Source organism: Panthera uncia, chromosome D1 (assembly GCF_023721935.1).
Source record: "Panthera uncia isolate 11264 chromosome D1, Puncia_PCG_1.0, whole genome shotgun sequence".
Taxonomy (NCBI): Eukaryota; Metazoa; Chordata; class Mammalia; order Carnivora; family Felidae; genus Panthera; species Panthera uncia.
The window spans coordinates 19972706-19991952 of NC_064808.1; the positions used below are offsets into that span (position 1 = coordinate 19972706).

General features: G+C 37.3%; 1 long non-coding RNA gene across 1 annotated transcript in view; it reads left to right on the forward strand.

Moving 5' to 3' along the window:
* Window positions 1–10628, forward strand: part of LOC125934463 (uncharacterized) — a 56700-nt gene extending 46072 nt beyond the window's left edge. Inside the window, exon 2 of the long non-coding RNA XR_007461415.1 lies at window positions 10545–10628. This is a non-coding gene — a long non-coding RNA (uncharacterized LOC125934463). The remainder of the gene's footprint in view (window positions 1–10544) is intronic.
* Window positions 10629–19247: the final 8619 nt, after the last annotated feature.

The following is a 19247-nucleotide window of genomic DNA, read 5'->3' on the forward strand; positions in this document are numbered from 1 at the left end:
GGTATAAAAAATAGTGATTTAACAATTCCATACATTATTCAGTTGAGCCAAATTTTAAATCTGAAGATAATCTTACTGCTTCAACCTCCTATAAACTCGTTCACCCTCCTGAAGAAGCCACCTGGTGACTGTGAGGAAATTGGTTTTGGTAGTAGTTGTTGTCAGTGATTATGGAGCAGACCAATGACCATTACTATTCTTTATTGATGGAATAACGTATGTCAAAGCACCATATTAAGTGTTTTACATATACGCTCCTTTCTTTTTTTACCACAAGAAATAGGCATTATTGCTCTATTTTTAGATGAAGAAAAATCAGAATCATTTAACAGCTTGCTTTAGAATTAGACCTGGTCAACTAATTGCTTTGCTATTTACTTGCTGAGTGAGCTTAGCTAAAATACTTTTCTGGTCCTCTATTTTTTAATTTTATTGACAAAACATAGAATATATACCACACAGGTTTCTATAGGGATGGAAATAAGTAGTATTTCTAAGGCACACATAATAAGAAGAAAGTTGTTATTCTTACCCCAAATCATGCATCTAAGTGGTTTTTTTAGAATGGGCTGCAAATGAAAACTCCTTTTTTCAGACAACTAATTTGTTCATCATGAAAGTCATATAAAGGAAAATTTAAATATAGTGCACTATGAGTATCCACAAACATAAAAAGATTCATAAAGTCATGGTGACTTAAAATTCATGGGGATTTTCAATAATTGATGAAGTAAATGTAATTATAATTAGATTATGGAGGTAATGAAGTTAAATTCAATATATAAAAAATTGTTTCTTCCTATGATCTTCTGCTTCTTAAGTGATCAACTTTTCCTTCTAAGATAATGAAATGATGTCTCTCAATTTCTTTGTTTTTCTAGTATGGCTAACACAGTCCTAGGATATTAAGTGTTCACTAAATAATTATGATTAAGAGCTTTTAGAAGGTTCTCTTTAAAAATAAATAAATAAATAAATAAATAAATAAATAAATAAATAAATAAAGTAAATGTGTCTCTCTAGACTACAGAAATCCTGTGTGCAGAGAAGAGTTAACAGAATTGAGAACTGCTGTCCCCCGCAGGCTTACTTGAGAATTTAACTCCTCACTGGCACCTGAACTCAGATTTCAGGAGAATTTCCACCATTCTCAGAATTGTGAGGAATGTCTCATTGTGCCTACACTGTTTGCACAAGTAATGTGGCTTATGCTGAACACCTGCTTTCTTGTTGAGAGTCTGGAATTTCAGTACATACCAGGTAGAGAGAGAGAGAGAGAGAGAGAGAGAGAGAGAGAGAGAGAACCTAAGTGATCATCTTCCCAGTAAAAACCCTGGGCACTGAGGTTGTGATGAGCTTCCCAGTAAAAACCCTGAGCACTGAGGCTATGATGAGCTTCCCAGGTAGACAGCATTTCTCAAGCATGTATTGCTAGGTGATTTAAGCACATACTGTGTGAGTCTATTAGAAGAGGATGCTGGGAAGTTCTCCCTTATTCCCTTTGGACTTGGCCCCATGTGCCTTTTCCCTTTGCTGATTGTGCTTTGTATCCTTTCACTGTAGTGAATCATAGCCATGAGTATGACTACATGCTGAGTCCCAGGGGTCCCAATAAATCATGAGACTTGGGGAAGGTCTTAGGGATCCCCAACACACCTTGGTTCAGGGATCACCATGCTTTCCAAACAGGCCACACACACACAACCTCTCTGAAGCTTTAGGCAGTACATCTGGCAGGCAATGGCAAACTTCCAGGGCAGTAAAAAGAATAGGAGTGGATTGGGGTGGGGTGAAGCACAGTGGGGTGTGTGATAAAAAAACCCACTGAACATTAGTTAACAAGATAGAGGGGATAAATGGAGACAGAAGAAAGGAGAAGATTATTAGTGCCTTTGAATGATTAAATAATTATCTCTTCTCCTTCTAACCTGTTTCAGAACCAATTGAGAAATCAGGCAAAGGCAGAATGTGGAAGCCAGATTGCTATCTTTATTACTTATAAAGTCTGTGTTTTACTTTATAAAGGCGTAATTATTGAAGTCCCGATGGGTTTGCTATTAGACTTAAACAAACTTACCTATCCCATAAGATTATTTATGGCTTGTTCTGTCACCTCCTTCAGTTACTCTTATTGAGCTCTTTACTAACACAAGGGAACATTGGTAATAGAGAAGCATTATCACTTAATTTTGGAGACTGTGGCAAATGGAAGGACCAATAATTACTTCAAATGCTATCCAATTACTAAGCAAGATAAAAGAGAGGTGGAGTTCAATAGTGTGGAAAGTCAATGCTAGGAATTCACAACTGGTATGTGAGGGAACAGACGTATTCTCAAAATAAGTTGTTTCGCAAGCTCCAAGAGACTTTCAATCAGAAGTCGGAAATTCAGTCACTTCAGAGACAAATCTGTTAAGCAAATTAGAGTGTTAAAGAAAGAGGGAAGGATTTGGTATAGGTTGGCCATATGGATGTCTTTGAAATATCCTGAGTATTTTGAAGTTCTACCACAGAACTACTGGTGTACTGTCAACCTTGTTAGTGAAGGTAAAAGTTTGAGCTGTTGCACTAGAAATGCCAAATAACTGACTTAAAATAAAAATTTGTTTTCGATCTCACATAGTGGTTTAGGCCAGGCAGGGTCAGGTTCCTGAAGTTAGAATCCTAGATTCTTCCAATCTCGGTCCATCTTTCCTAGGATATTGCCATCCACATATGGGTGATGATGGCTTATCATTTCACACTCATTCTTGGTAGCAGGAAAGAAGTATAAATCCCTTCAATTTAACAATATTGCCTGAAAGCTGCACATTCATTTTTCTCACATCGCATTGTGATCTTAGATTCATGACCATCATCATCACACTGTGACCTTAGGTGAAAGAGAAGCTGAGGTGTGCCTTTTTAATTTTCCCAGGAAGCCATGTAGCTTTTAAAAAAGGGGGGGGGGGTATTCTCTACTATAGAAGGAAAGAATTATTGCTGCAGATCACTACTCAGCATTTAGTTACATACCCATCCCTTCAACCATCTATTTGGGTTCACCTTTTGATTCCATTACTATTCAAACAACTTACCCACTCCTCTAATAAAAAAAAAAAATCCCAACTGTCATCTGGGATATCTGATTTTATATAACTCCCTTAATATTACTGGATGTGGTTTTAGATTTTGCCAATTAGGTTTGTAAGGGAAGAGTGAGACATTAGTCCTACTGTGCGCTGAGTGGTGGTATAGGTGTAGAGGATTCATTTTGTGGATGTAGACTGCAGTAGTTTGACATCAGCAGCTGCAGTTCACTGAATAATGGCAGCTTCCTTGGCGGTGGCTCCTTTAGGATTGTGGTATCTTTTTGATTATCAGCGACATCCAATGATAGCAGTGATTGTGTGTTTCAGGAGCTAGCATCTGTAGTAGGAACTTCCCGATTTCACAAGCAGCTTCTTGATTATTAAACATTCAGAAGCATCCTTGAAGTCCAGATTCTGTGTTCTAGCTTTAGGAGTAATTTCTTACAGTGTAAAGGGGTCTATTTCGTACACTTTTCCAGTGATTCTATACGCCATTTAACAACTTGTAATAATGTATTGCTACTTAAAAACTGGCTAGTGTGAATTCTGTTCTTGGTAACTGAACCCTTCTGACAACTTGGTAGAGCCATATTATAAATAAGTTATTTCACTTACCTGTTCACTGATGTGAGCAAAAAATAAAATGCCCCAGTCAACTTATAGCCAAATAATAGATAGCTAATTTTTATTGATAATTTTCCATGTGTCAGGCATCTACAAGTTTTTCCAATGATATTTGGAAATATGATATGTGATGTCAATAATCATTTATGTATTAGGAATTACTCTCCATTTTCTGTAATGAGAAAGCTGAGTTTTTGAGGATTTATATAGAACTGTAGTTCAGACAGCATTTGAAATCAGATGATCTGGTGCAACAGTTAAACCACTAAGAAGACATTTATTAAAATGCTCATTAAGCATAGAGTAAATTGAGATTCTAATAAAGATGAAGTAGATACACAAGGTATTAGGACGAGGTAGAAACATTGGGGATGTCGATGGGTGCGTTTGAATGTTCTAGGCAGGGGAGGGCACAGGAGCTGCATTACATTTGCATTTAAAAAATCATTCTGACTGCTGAGTAGAGAATGGTTTAAAGTGCAAGCATGTCTAGATGTTCAGGGACCCGTTAGTTGAATAGTACATAAGTAAAGTTGTAATGGCCACGGTGTCAGTTTAGGCAATGGTGGTGGGGATGGAAAGAAATGCAAAAATGGGACTGACATTTGAGAGGAAGATTCAAGAAACAGTGATGATTAATATTGGAAGTGAGAGGAGGGAACAAGTGGGGAGTAACATCCATATTTCTGATTCGAGAAAGTAGTTTGATGTTGATACCATTTCTTCTGTATTCATGGACTATATAGTTCAGAGATACATATTCTAGACAAAGGAATGGCTCCTTAATAAAGGAGTAGAATTGTGCTGAGAATTTTGTACCCCTATCGCTGTCTTAAAAACTGAATGCAACATTTTTTTTTCTGATCAAACTGTGTTGGTGAGTTTCATAATACTGATCAAGAAAGACTGATCTCTCTTTCCCTGGAGACTCACTAATCTTGTTTGGCTTTTTCTGCACATCACCAGTGATGAGCATTTAAGAGTCATCCTTTTTCTTTTTTTAAAAAAATCTTTTAATAACATCTTGTGAAGTTACTCTTTTATGGAGGGAATGGAATTCAAAATAGTAGCTTTTAACTGCTTTGAACTTCATTCTGTTTGTCTTAAAATAGCTTCAGAACTACAGATAAAGTCAACAGATTAAGAAAGCACAAAGGGAAAAAATAATCCGCTCTCAGAATATGTAACTATTCTCATCATTAGTTAAACTAAATATTTCCAATCACTAAAAAGCCAATTAAAATAAAGCTTACTTTTAAAAAATAATTTAAATTGAGGTAGCACTCTATATAAAATGTGGTCTGAAAGTTTTGTTTTTTTTTTAAATTGAGTTCTGAGGGGCGCCTGGGTGGCTCAGTCGGTTGAGCATCCGACTTCAGCTCAGGTCACGATCTTGCGGTCCGTGAGTTCGAGCCCCGCGTCAGGCTCTGGGCTGATGGCCCAGAGCCTGGAGCCTGCTTCCGATTCTGTGTCTCCCTCTCTCTCTGCCCCTCCCCCGTTCATGCTCTGTCTCTCTCTGTCTCAAAAATAAATAAATGTTAAAAATTTTTTTTTTTTTAAATAAATTGAGTTCTGAAAACTCATATAACAATGTTTAAGCACATTTTCTCACTGGTAAATCCCATGACTCACAAGTGTTTGTTTTTTGGAAGAACTACTTTTATTAGGTAGGAACAGCTTGATTTTACTGTTCTTTTATCAAATAACACATTAGTGTCCAACAGAATGTTAATGAACACAATGGTATTTTATTAGCACACTAGTAATATAATTTCAGCCAAATCAAGTAACTTTGATATTTTACTTGAGGAATGCAGACTTATTTTATCATGGATATTTATCTATTTATGGTTCTTCAAAAGATTGAAAATCAGACCTAAGCCTTAGTTTGTGTGTATGGTTCATTTTGATATATTGAAAAGTGAAATCGAAATGCTGTTTTACTCATTTAATGGGGAATTGGGGATTTGATATACAAAGATTCAGAAACTGTTGGTTTGGAGGAGAATGGGTCTTTTAGTTTACAAAGCAGAGAAACTTTTTTTTTTAATTTAGAAGTAGTGAAAAAATTGAATGACGTGTTTACATTTTGTTTGGTGTGTCCTAAAATATCTCTTCTGAAGGAAAGGATCCCCTTCCTCCGAGGTAACTTGACAATAATGAAACAGGAAGTCAACTTTGTACTGAGATTGCCAGTTGCCTAATGTTGTCTAAATATTCTCAAGGGCTTGTCTGTGTTCCACCATCTACTGTCTATAGCTAGACAGTCTGCTAGCAATCTGGTACAAAGTACATGGGGTAGAGATACAATCTCTTAAGACCAGGGTTTGCTGATCATCATCGAGTTCCATAGGGAGGTAATCCTTGCTCTCCTGGAAATATTCCCCAGCATTCAGAGCCTCAGCCAACTCCAGTTCCTGGAGCATAATGGTAATAGCTATGAGCAATAATGGCCTCTCTCTATTAGGCACACTGGCGCTCATTGCAAGGTAACATGTGATTTGATCCTCTTAACAACACTGTATGAAAGGCACTCAGTTACCTACATTTTCTAGATGGCATAGAGAAGTTAAATAGCTTTCCCTGAAACACACAACTAGTAGAAGGTAGAGCCAGAATATGGATCTAGATCTCTGAATTTAAGACTTTTAAGTTCTATCAATGCTTCTGCTTTATGGCTTCTTTTTTCTTAACTGGATAGTCACACTTACCTCTACTAATTGGCAGCTACAACATGTGTTTCTTTGTTTTAGATTTCTTTGCATGTTTGTTTATTTTTGAGGGTGGGGAGGGGCAGAGAGAGAAGGAGAGAGAGAATTCCAAGCAGGCTCCATGCTGTCAGCACAGAGCCCAACATGGGACTGGAACTCACAAACCCTGAGATCATGACCTGAGTTGAACCCAAGAGTTAGACTCTCAAATGACTGAGCCATGCAGGTGCCCCTCTGTGTGTGTGTGTGTGCGTGGTTTTGTTTGTTTGTTTGTTTTTTGAGAGAGAGACAGAGACAGAGCATGATCAGGGAAGGGACAAAGAGAGAGGGAGACACAGAATTTGAAGCAGGCTCCAGACTCTGAGCTGTCAGCACAGAGCCAGACATGGGGCTCAAACTCACGAACTATGAGATCATGAAATTAGCTGAAGTCGGACACCCAACTGACTGAGCCACCCAGGCGCCCATCCCTTCTGTGTTTTTTAAAGGAAACTGGTATTTTTTATATTTGGGAATGTTGAAATTTCACTTGAGACTCCCCTTTATATTTATGGTGATGTTTATATTTTGTTTATTTGTTTATTTATTTTCAGGTCTTCTTGCTTCTTTGAACTTTAGAGTTGTTACTGTTTTTTGTTAGGATTTGGACTTTGAGATGGTTCGCTCTCGAATTTTAACAACAAAAAAAGTGTGTGTATTTTTATATGTTCACATATATAATAAATATGTGATTGGCACAGGCCTTTTTGTGGTTCTGTAAAGGAATTATTCCTTTCAACTACCATTGAAAAATGATGAGTCAGCTTTGTTCCTTACCTGCTTTCTATAAAACACTTCTGGAAGCTGAGTTTCCTTAAGATAATTCATTCACAATGGTTATTAGAAAACACAAATTATTTACAACTTTGCATTCATTTGTGCTTAAGAGGATTATGATAAATTTGTTTCCAGTCCTGTGTTAAAATGTGTATTTTAGAAAGAAAGATGAACTTTGAAGTACTTTTTTTTTATGTTCAGGTGCCCATATTTCAGTGATCTTATGAATCTGTTTAAAGTATTTGTTGTTGTTGGTTTTGTTTGTTTTAAAATTAAAGTCACTCAGGATACATTCTCTTTAATAATTTAGGTTGAAAAAATACTGGCTCTGGTGACTCATGGGTTTTCTGGAAGGTGACTGCACCTTAGTCCATCCCTATACTCATAAATTCTACTTCAAGCAAATTTTAGGAACAAGAGCCCATGGAATCATAGGTTTAAGAAATTGCCTTTAAATATCCTCTAAACACAGTGAACACAAAGACGGGAATGACTGTTTCAGGGCAACACAGCTTACAAGTGGTCAACTTGGGCATAGAATCCTACTCTTTAAAGAAGTCTGGTGAAATTCCTACTAGATAAAAAGTTCTCAATATTTTGTCATCACTGTGTGCTTAGAGTTATGGTAAAAGTTTTGTGACTTATGCACCACCAAGTATTATCTATAGACAGACTAATATCCTTCACATAAATATATTGCTGCTTCTTATATGCTTACAGAACATGCTATTTATTTAAATTTCAAAATGTTACTAAGTTAATACTATATTTTATATAGAGCAAGACATCATCAATTTAAGATACACTATTCTGGGGCATCCGAGTAGCTCAGTCGGTTATGCATCTAACTCTTGATTTTGACTCAGGTCATGACCTCATGGTTTGTGAGATTGAGCCCCATGTTGGGCTCTGCGTTGACAGCACAGAGACTGTGGCCTGAGCTGAAATCACAAGTCAGGTGCTTAAATGAATGAGCCACCTAGGTACCCCAAAATGCTTACTAATTTTAGAGATGTTAAGGTGTGAAAAATGACATCAATCTTAAAAAAGATAAAATATAACAGTACTGTTTTGTCTATGGATATGATACATGTTAGGACGTCCAATAGTCTCTCTTCTACAACAAAAACTTGGAACTATTGGGTCACTTCATACTATATTGATATGCAGGACTTACCTTCCTGGTTATGATAAACTGCTATCATGGCACTGTGGTGAAGATTTTCTGAGCCCGTGCATATAAAGCTTATAGAAGAATGTGTGGCACACAGAAAGCAGTCAGTCAACATCGGCTCTTCTGATTGAAACCCCCATCACTGTTAATACTTGTACTAGTATTTCAGGGGGGTACACTTATATAAAAAAGGCAGAGATTAGTTATGGAACATTTCCCCCACCCCAAAAGTCCAAAAGTGATTGGCTGGAGGGCCAAGCATGAGAGCCCGGGATGAAGATGATGTGACATTTATATTTTTCCTGCCCCAAATATTCATCAGTGCTCAGGAGGAGTTGAAAATTAAGAATGTATTTGTTGTTCTCATTCTTGAGCATTGGATAGATACCTTGATTTACATTTGTGCATATGGAAATATTCCTGAGCATCACTTGCTTGAAAGTTAAAAGGGTACAATTACACTGGACTGGTAAGCTAAAGTCTGGGGTGTTATGCATGCAAATAAAATGACTGAGTTGATCTTTGGTAACATTGGGACTTTAACGATTATTCACCAGTATGCTAAGCATTTTGGTGTGGAATTCTAAATAACCTTTCAAAAGCTTAGGTTTCAACTACTTAAATGAGGATTAAAACAGATGATAAAATCTGTTTTTATTTTTAAGCTATAAATAAGTTAGAAAAAAAAACCTTTGATTTTGGATTATATAAAATTTAGATAGAAGAAGGCTAGAAGCATCAACAGCAGAAATAAAACAGTGATATTAAGGATGTGTATTTGCCAAGCAATATGTTTAGCACTAATATAATATAGGATTTTTAATCCTTACAACTTTAAGAGACGGGAACTATTTGTGTCTTTACGAGACCGCCAAGGACACAGGCTCACAGAGATTAAGTAATTTGTCCAAGATCACACAGCTAGTAATACGAAGAGCCAGTGTTTGAAACCGGATCGCTTTGACTCCAAAGTTCTTTTTCTTAATCACTACACCATATGGTGTGTGCTTTTAGTTCACATTTAGAAGGGGTTAATTCTCTCTTTGCTGTTACTGGTCCCTCTGTTTCTTCTCTTGAGATGATCCCTTGATAATGTTTGTTCCTTGGCAACCCACGGAGTCCCTACAGGCATGAGCTCACATCAAGCCCCATGTTTTCCTTTGGAAAATGTTATTCAATACATATCAATTAATATGTGAGTTATTGCACTGAATACTTGAGAGGTTACACAAAGAAAATGTGGACACATATTCAGGAGTTTACAACCTTGCAAACATCAAAAGCACATGAGAGTGAGGAACTTTGCAAATTTAAATATTCTCTACAGATTCACTGAATAAAAGTACATATTTTATTCTCTTACATTTCCCCCTGGCATGCATCCCACCATTCCAAAATTGGACAGTCTATAATCTCTCTTGCCATCTTGTCACAATAGGCAAGTAGGAAAAACATGGCTGTTATCTCTGCTTTAATATGGTTTGTCAAAATTCTGGTACCATTGGGGTCTCTACAATGTCCATATGGTCCAATGCTTTGGAACCTGACGGTATAATCGTATCTCGTTAAGAGGTTGTATATTCACCACGACACCCCGCAGACAGAAGTCTCATTTTGCCATCATGGTGGTCCAAGAATAAATCAGAAATATGATAGGAAAGAGTGCATCTTCCTTCAGAGCTGCTCATTTAAAATGAGTGTGAGAATGCTGCAGGATTCCATAAATGTAGTATGTGGTACTGGGAAGCACCGTTTCGGGTGGGCTGATGAGTGTGAGTAAGTTAAAGCCAGTGAAACATTTGTCATCCATGCTACATTCTTAATCACATTTCATCTATAAGCTTAGTTTTTTATGGGAAAGGTACCAATGACAATTCCCTTGATAAATAATTTCCAAACATACCTGCTAGTGGATATGTAAATTGCATTTGACCACTTTCTATAAAATATTTCTCTTCCCAATCTGCTTGCAATTGTAGGTTGAGCAATAAAGTGACTAATAGAATCAGATCAAGAGCACTTTGTGGGGTAGCCAGCATTTCTTTGTCAGATATTGTCAGCTCTTTAAGATTTTCTTTGTAGACTGCTACATAGTTACCGCATTTAAAATTTGCTTAGAAATATCATATTTCTTTATATTTTGCACAGCTGGTGAAAAAAAAGTGCCCTAACATCAGCAGACCAATGTGACTTTTCTTTCATGCTTTGTTCGATTTTGATGCTCTGAGACACGAGGTATGGGCATTTTGTATTCAAAAGGGAAAACATATAATTTAGCAGCCAAACCACTCATTGGTGAAAAGGGATTTTATCTTTTGTTCAAACATATTATCACTATAATAAGCACCTAACCTAGCTATTTTTTGAGACCTCTGGTTCAAGGAGAATATTTAATGGGAGAAAGGCGTGGAGAAATTCAGCAATAGGTCAAAGGGAAAGAGAAAAAAAATTACAAGAAACCATATCAGAATATGAAAACCAAAGAAGAAAAAGCAGAACAGTAACACAAAGGATAAACAGGGAAGAAATATATAAAGCAGTAGGTAAGAGCACAAACTTTGGAGCAGACTCACCTGCATTGAATTGCTAGCTATGTCACTTGCTAGTTATGCGATCTTGGGCAAATTATTTCATGTTATTTTCCTCATCGCAAAATGTTAGTGATAATCCATGCCATTGTGAAAATTCAGTGGTGTTATGTGTGTGTGTTTATATATATACACACACACGTACACACATACGTATAACTTAGTTCAATGCCTGGCACAAAGTCACTACTCCATCAATGGGAACTTTCTGTAAGATTTAACTTTCTCTAGAAAAGGAAGGACATGAGAGTTATTGGGAGTGGTAGATAGGCAGACACTGCCGTCTGTAAGATCATTCAGGGTCAGCTATCCCAAGTGCTGCTAACCCCTCAACCAGTCTCTTACTTTATGTTAATACTGTTCCAATTGCATATTTAGAAGCCAAGCAGGGGAACGGCCTGACCCACCCGTCAACATCCTATGTACCATGCCTCTGAATCTCCATGAGAGCTGAATCCACTATATGCATTTATCTGAGCTCACGCAGCTTTGTGGCATTTCATTCTCCATGGACTTCCTGGGAGCTGATTTAAGGTGCACACATCAATCAGAGCCTAATCAAGCTCAAAGCCAGCGGCTTCTGAAGGGATGAGACAAGCGACCATTGAGACCAGTTCAATCAAGGTGGCCCTTGGGTTCAGAGGCCCCCACCTGAAATAAATCTGGAGAGTGCCTTTTAAATTCAATGAACACTGATGAAACAGCTGCCCATAGGGAGACCCTGACTGTACAGAATAAATACATCTATCCCAGAGCAGCCATAAATAACACCCTTTGGTTTTTATGCGTAATTAACACTGAGTGGTAGCTAGTAGCTTGGCTGAATTATAATGACAGATTCTACAGTTACTTTTGTGTGTCTTAGCTTCAGAATAAATAGTGTACAATTATGAACCTATACGCTATGGTGTGTGTGTGTGTGTGTGTGTGTGTGTGTGTGTATGAAAACACATTTTGTTTATTGCTTTATTTTATTCTGCATAGGCCTATTAAGTGCAACTTATTTTTGTGAAAAAACATTGAGAATCACAATGGTACAAAACCCTTTGGCAATTATTTTAAGCCAAAGTATCCCTACAATAGTTAGATAGTAAGGTGAACTGAAATCATGATTGTTCTCCTTACCCTGTGGCATGTGCCACAGAGAGAACCGGAAGCTCCGCGGGCATAAACGGCTCCTCAGATATTCATGCCTTTTGAAACCTGCAAGTAATCTCTATGCTTGGATGTGCTGGTATGAGGTGAAGATAGCTGAGTGTGGATTCTCTGCTGTGTTTTTGTGGGACCTTTTCATTCAGCGTCATCTTGTCTATATAAAATAAAAACAATTATCTCTTTCCATGCAGATGTATATTGTCTCCATTAAAATAATGCAGTTTTAAGTGCGGTCTGTTTCCTATGGAATTCGTCACATGTATTCTGGTTCAAAGGTCACTTTCTTGCTTTTTCTTGGTGACACATTTGAATTAATGATTCATTTGATAGCTAATACAACTTCCCACTTAGAAACTTGACTGATAAATACAATAATTCAGAGATAATAATGTATCTTTCCTGTGAGTCTCCAAATAAGCTGAGGGTCTGATGATTTGACCTCTGGTTTCATTTTAGGATATGATTACTACTTTCAGGAATCCTCAGAAAATGCAACTGTGTCCAAGGTACTTGGAAGAGTATTGATGTATTACTGCCTCATAGACGTTGCAAATAATGTGTCATTAAGATGAAATGATGCAGAGCTTCAGAAGTTGTCACATTTTTGCCTAAGGAGACAACGAAAAAAATGAAAATTTTTGAAGTATTTGGCCATGAAAAAAATAGGGGGAAATGCGAAGAAATGCCAATGGGGGGAGTATACCTCTAAATGCAAAGACATTTGTCTAAGTCACAGCTCAAATACGAGCAGAAAATCAAACACTTCCTGGTCTAGCCTTACTTGGTGATGATGATCACTTCTCAGAAATTTTGAGGGCCAAGTATGGTCATAGAACTATGATATTTGGTTTAGTCACCTACTCTACCTGTCTCCTCACTTTCCCCACCTAGAATAAAGGAATAGAGATAGCTGTAATATGTTCCTTAGAAGGTGCTTTGGAAATGCGGTTTATAAATGCTCCACAGTAGCATTTACAGACATAAACTTACTTTTTTAAATATATTTATAACTTTAATGTTATATCATAGTTTAAAAATATTATAATAATTTTAGAGGAAAATACCTGAAAATTATATATATATATACACACACACGTATACATACACACACACACACTCTCTCTCTCTCTCTCTCTCTCTCTCTCTATATATATATATATATATATAGTAATTTTTTTATATCTTTTTTTCATGTTGATTTACTTTTGAGAGAGAGAGAGAGACAGACAGAGCATGAGCAGGGTTGGGGCAGAGAGAGAGGGAGACACAGAATCTGAAGCAGCCTCTAGGCTCCAAGGTATCAGCACAGAGCCTGAAGCAGGGCTTGAACTCACGAACTGTAAGACCATGACCTGAGTCGAAGTTGGACCCTTAACTGACTGAGCCACCCAGGTGCCCCTATATAGTAATTTTTTACATGAAGGTAATATAATCATTTATAAGGGAATCATCAGCAATGAAACCGTTTCTTGCTAAAACTTAACATCATTGTGTTGTCTTTATGATAAACTCACTTTTAAAGTTAACTTCTGGAATCATTTTGGATATAGTATTAACAAAACAGAAAGTTACAGTTATAAACCCTGAACACCAGAAGTCACTATGACTTCCACTATGAGTATCATTATGTGATGATGATGATGGTAATGATAACAGGTCAATACATTGAAGAGAAATGGATACAAACCCAATCTCATTTGTGGGTAGAGGGAACTGAGTGACCTTCTCAATATCCCTAGAGTTTTGGGAAGAGGTGGAAATTGCATTTTTCGAGTTTACTTAGGTCTGATCTCTTCACAATGTTTGTTCACTCATAGAGAATAGCTCAGTGATAGAGACTTGGAATCATTTTTCTGAACTTACCTATTCAGATATTGCTCCATATCATTTTGCCCTTATATTCTATATAAACCACCCACATAAGGCATTTTCTTCTGTAGACCACACATTTGTGAATCTTTTTTTTAATCTTCAATTAGCAAATAGTTGAAAAATACAATTTAACATTAAGTATTAAACATATCTATTCCTTCATATATTTGGACCTTATTTCTGCCCAAACTCTGAACTTTTTCCTTCATGACTGGTCACTCTCATTTTTGTCTCTCAGGGAGATACTGCTATTTTCTAGGAAATATATAATGGAGTCTCCTTGCAACTCTAAAACAACTTCTCCAACTGTATTATACAAAGCAATCTGACCCCCTCCAGACGCTGTGTTTAGTCTCAGTTACAAGTGTCTACATAACCAAAATGTGGTAGGAGGAAATGAATTGAGGGAGATAGCTTATGGCCAAACATATGGGCCTTTTAGACCATGTAAAGATGTTGGGTTTTATTTCTGGCAAGTCGGGGAGTTAGTTGGGGGTTTTGAATAGGGAGAAAGAAATGATCTCTAACATATATTTTGGAAGTATCACCTTGGATGACAAGTGGAGAATTCACTGTCTAGGAGAAAAAATACTGGGGGCCAAGAAGCTAAGTGGGAGGTGACTGCATTCAGGCAGGCAAGGGATAATGGTGGTTTGTACACATGTGTCTATTAGCAATAGAAGTGGTGGGAAATGATCAGCTTTTGGAAATATAGTGAGGGATACAGCCTGCAATATTTGCTTATGGACTGTAGATAGCATGTGAGAGGGAAAAAAAGTGTTTTTTTTCCCCTTCATCTACTAGAAAGATGGAGTTGCCAATACCTCAGATGGGCACTGTTGTAGAAAGTCAATTTGGAACAATGGGCAAATTGAGAGTTTGGTTTTAGACATGTTTTGTTGCAAATGTGTATTAGATATTCCAGTAGACATGTTGAGTATGAACTTAAAGATCAGAATTTGAAGCTTAGGCATTAGCTTCGGACTGCAGATTGAACGTGGCATAGACGCTATTTACATCCACAAGTTTGGAGAGAGGAGATCCTCAAACTACCCCCTAGGATGCTTCAATGTTGAGAGATCAGGACAAGAGGATAGGATGCTGGGATGGAGCAGTAAGTGTACAGGAGAATGAAGAGAGACTTGTGTTCCTGAACCCAATCAAGAAAAGTAATTCTACAAGGTAAGAATGACTTACTCAAAAGTTGCTAAGATGTTTGGTAAGATTTTGACCAAGATTTAACCATTGAGTTGGTAAGCTGGTGGCCTTAACAAGAGAAAAATTTGGAGAACTTTAAGCTGAAACCCTGACTAGAGTGCATGCAAGGCTGAATGTTAGGGAACCAAGGACAGATGATGCATATAGACAATTTTTGGAGGATTTTGCTATAGAGAGGGGGGAAAAAGTTGAATAGATGGTGGCTAGAAGGAAATGTGGACTTGTGGGAGATTTGAGATTTTTGACAAGTTTTGAACAGGTATGAATATGTTTGATGGAACATATAGCATATTGATGATGGTTCAGGGGAGCCTGAAAATGTGATTGTGTAATTAAAAGGGACAGTTGCAGAAAAGAAGCCCCGGGTACTCACCAGGGCTTACCTACTCACTTACCTACTCAGGTACTCACTTACCTACTCAGGTAATGATAATACTTACTTGGCAGTAATGTTAGTGTTACATGTAGGTAAAGTTGAAAGGATAAAAAGGGGAGAGAATGAATGGCTCGTCGTAGAGGTTAATAAAACCTGGCTGTTATCATTATCATCTGGAAATGCACATTTTATTTATTCACATTCCTGTAAATTTATTACAACTATTTTCTTACTGAAAATTGAAGTTGTTGAAAATATGTGGAAGAAACTTATGAGAGCCATTGGCAGTTGTCACTCTCACCTTCACTGCTGGTATGGATTCTCTCAAGGAGGAAATGTAAAGAGAACAGCCTGTAGCAAAGTGACTCTTGAGCCTAAATACCTCCTGCAAACTGGCTTCCCCATGGCTTCACTGACAATTGATGGAGGGGAGAGATAGATCCTGGAGCACTCAGCACAATTCTCTTGTCCAAGGCCAGACTTGGATTTCCATGTCTATTGAAGCCCATTTTGGGAATTGGCTTTCATTATAAGTCTTTTGTTTGTTGGTCCAGTTTGTGGACAACCGTGCCTGAAATGAGCTTAACCTGCAAGGTTGTGAGTTTAAAATCATGCTACTCCATAATGAAGGTCATTGCTGATGGACAAGCAGAGAGTTGGTTGTGAAATTGCAGAGTTTTCAAGGACTTTCTATGAACTCCAGCTGTAATTCCAAACTGGTATTTCAGTAAGTCCGAAAGGATTTAAAATGGCCTATTTCCCCTGTTCTTTCTGGCAATTTCCTCTAAGCACTGATTATTTTGTCAAGCCTTTTGAGCTCAACGCTCTGCCTATAATATCTGCATCCTCTGATGGACTGTGGTAAGGGCAGTAAGTGTTGGAAATGAAATGTCTTGTTTATTTAAGAAACGAGTTGAAAGTGAAACAGGGTTTGCTCTTCTTTGGGGAAGACTGAGTAAATGCTAAGGAGAAGTAATTGGGAGTCTTTATTTTAATATGAACAATCAAGTGCAGATAATCCCTGCATGCCCAGAATGGCAAGGCAAATGATTTCATTAAGAATAAGGAGCTCCCTTAAAATGAAGCAATCTCTGTTTATATTTTATTCAGGAGTTTTAAGAAGAGTCACATATTAAATATAAATCTATCATCCTTCGTGCCTCTGTGGTTAGTAAATGTATTGACTCTTAACGAAGACAGGTTTTAGTTATTAGCACTCTAGGATTCTTGATCTTGTGACATTTCTTTTTAAAACATAAATAATATATATTTAAGACATGGGACTGAGGTCAAAGAAAATCCTGGCAATTTGTTATCAGTGATAGCTGATCTGAAATATTCTAGTAATATTTTAAACATTATTTATGTCTGAAGTAGTATTTTTTAAATAAAATCATATGCCATGGGACAGGTGTTCACATACCCTGCAAAACTTTTATTACCAGAACAAAGCAAGATACCATGGGTCTTATTTATTATGAGTGTGTTGGAGGCAGGACTATTCAATTCCATTGAATAAATATTCTTAAGCCCCTTATTGTATGCTCAATACTATACCAGGTTGGCACCAAGGGCAAACAGTGGGGGAAAGGGAAGAAATGGTGAGAATTACAAAGTACATATGATACAGTCCATTTTTTTTACTTAAAGATCTACAAGCTCTCAATCTATTTATGGGTAGTTAAAACATAGACCTAATGGCAAACAATTCTATAATCAAACTACTTCATAAAAACAGTAACAATCCTAATAAAAATGATCAGAATGGTTGTAATATGTTTGATTTCTTTTCAACAAATGTAATAGGAAATACAGGACTGTACATTTTATGTGGAGCATGCAGGAAGGTGAGTGTTTGGGAGTTGTTCGATAGAAAGAAATATAAGGAAGAGTGAGGCTGTGCAGTTATGGAGACTAAAGAAAAATGAATAACAATCAGGGAGAGTTATATAGTAAGCACTTCCATCCCAGAGCATGTGGTCAACTAAGCCAAGAGGAAGTATGAGGAATAAACAGACATCCACAGCACTGCTACAGTCCTCCATGCCTTGCTACATTCTGCTTTGCCAATGTACTCTTCCAAATATGAGCGTGCCAGGAAGAAGCACGTATGGACCAATATTACTTTTTCTTATATTGTTACCATTTCCTATTTATCAAACACAAATGAGCTACTTTACATTTCAAAGACACACAATGAGCCAAAACAGATGAAATATAGGAATTTAGTGAAGGCTTAATAGAGAACAGAGATTTTGTCCTAAGCCAGAAGAATGGAGTTTGAATAAATAGAATAGATTATTCTCAAATATCAAGAAGTAATGATATTCAAGACTGAACTGTAGCATCGTCAGTATTCATAATTAGTGTTATGTTACAGCATGTTGGGTGACTGTCTGGGTGAATTAGTAAAGAAACAAAACAATTTTTGTTGGTTTGAGCACCTGAGAATTATGAAACACTGTTTTTTTCCTCAAGAGCATTCTGCAGGGATGTAGACAAAGCATGAGACTTAAAAATTAAAACCAACTGGGTAAAAATCAGAGAATTGTCTTTTCAACTATATAATATAGAGTGCCATCTTGATTACACCCTTCCCACACTACCCATCTCTAGTCCATCACAAAAGCTGCCAATTCTATCTGCAGACCCACCCATTGTCCACAGCCATGACTACAATCGAAGGTAGTAGCAGCTCTTCCTCCGCTTACCATCACATGGTTGATCTTTCCTAGATCATCCTCTACATGGCAGCCAGAACAATCTTTTGAAATATAATTCCAATCATGTTCTTTCCCTGCATATGGTCTTCCAATGGTCATTAATAGAATTAAAACGAAACCAAATTATTTACCTTGACTTCCAAAGCTGTTCCCTAATTCTCTGACCTCACTGGACACTATTCTCTTTTCATTTACTCCACTGGGGCACGTTGGTGTCCTTCTGTTTCTAAAACGTACTAAGATTATGCTTTTTTCTGGGCCTTTTCCCTACCTTTCCTTTCTAATTGGAGCATTCCTCCCTAGCTCTTCAAAATGGCAGGTGTTCTCACACTCTAAGGTGCTTATTTCAATGGCCGTTCTATCTGTCAGGCCTGCTCCCTGAGATATAGCATGCTATCCATCACTCCCTATCATATTACTTGATTTGCTCCTTAGCACTTATGAGTAAAAGAAAGAATCCTTATTTATGTGCCTCTCACACTCTCAGCTAGATCCTTAGCTCAGTTAAGGCAAGGATAATGTTTATTTTGTTTCGTATTATATCCCCACCGCTGAGAACAATGCCTAGCAGTGTTATTTGCTGAGTAAATAATATCTCTCATGTAAAAGGGGGAAATGTCTACTTTGCAGGATTGTTTAAATGGTGTGCCTGGCATACCCCTGACACAGCACTGATGGTGCTCATCAAGGATTAATTCCCCTTTTCTGACCTCTTAAATATGGGAATATATTCTGCTTTAAACTATTGCTATGGGCTACATATTGGTGTTCTTGGGGCATCATAATAAATTGCCACAAACTTGGATGGATTAAAATGACAAATTTATTATCTCATAGTTTTCAAGTCTTGAAGTCTGAAGTTATGGTGTCAATAGGTCCTTGATCTCTCTCTGAAGGCTCTGCAGGATGATCGTTTCTT